We start from the raw sequence: 974 nt of genomic DNA, 5'->3' as shown, positions 1-974 counted from the left end.
TTTATTAATTCTATCGTTCCGTATGGGAAAACTCTTTTGACTATGAATGGTCCAGACCATCTTGATTTCAATTTTCCAGGAAATAGCTTGAATCGTGAATTGAAAAGAAGAACTCTGTCTCCTTCTTTAAATTCTTTTGAACTTCTGATTCTTTTATCATGCCATTTCTTCGTTCTTTCTTTATAGATTAACGAATTTTCGTATGCTTCATGTCTTAATTCTTCTAATTCGTTTAGTTGACTTAATCGTAGACGTCCGGCTTCATGTAAATCAAGATTACATGTCTTCAAAGCCCAAAATGCTTTGTGTTCAATTTCTACTGGAAGATGACATGATTTTCCATACACAAGTCTAAAAGGTGTGGTTCCAATTGGAGTTTTGTAGGCTGTTCTAAAAGCCCAGAGTGCATCCTCCAATTTAATGGACCATTCCTTTGGATTTGATCCTACGGTTTTCTCTAGAATACGTTTTAAAGCTCGGTTGGTATTTTCAACTTGTCCACTTGTTTGTGGATGATATGCGGTGGAGATTTTATGAGTTACTCCATATCTTTTAAGAACTTTCTCAAGTTGATTATTACAAAAATGAGTTCCCCGATCACTTATTAAAGCTTTCGGTGTTCCAAACCTTGCAAAAAGACGTTTTAAAAAGTTGACTACAACTCGTGCATCGTTAGTTGGGAGAGCTTGTGCTTCCGCCCATTTAGATACATAGTCAATGGCTACGAGTATATATAGATTATTATGAGATTTTGGAAATGGACCCATAAAGTCAATACCCCAAATGTCAAATACTTCACATACTTGGATGACATTTTGTGGCATTTCATCACGTTGACTTATTTTTCCGGCCCTTTGACATGCATCACAGGATTTGCAAAGAAGGTGTGCGTCTTTGTAAATTGTAGGCCAATAGAATCCAGCTTCATAAACTTTTCTTGCTGTTAGTTGAGGCCCATAATGCCCTCCTGTTGG

Source organism: Rutidosis leptorrhynchoides, chromosome 4 (genome assembly GCF_046630445.1).
Source record: "Rutidosis leptorrhynchoides isolate AG116_Rl617_1_P2 chromosome 4, CSIRO_AGI_Rlap_v1, whole genome shotgun sequence".
In the NCBI taxonomy this organism is placed as follows: domain Eukaryota; kingdom Viridiplantae; phylum Streptophyta; class Magnoliopsida; order Asterales; family Asteraceae; genus Rutidosis; species Rutidosis leptorrhynchoides.
The sequence above is the reverse complement of the archived record's forward strand: the minus strand, read 5'-3'. Positions refer to the sequence as shown.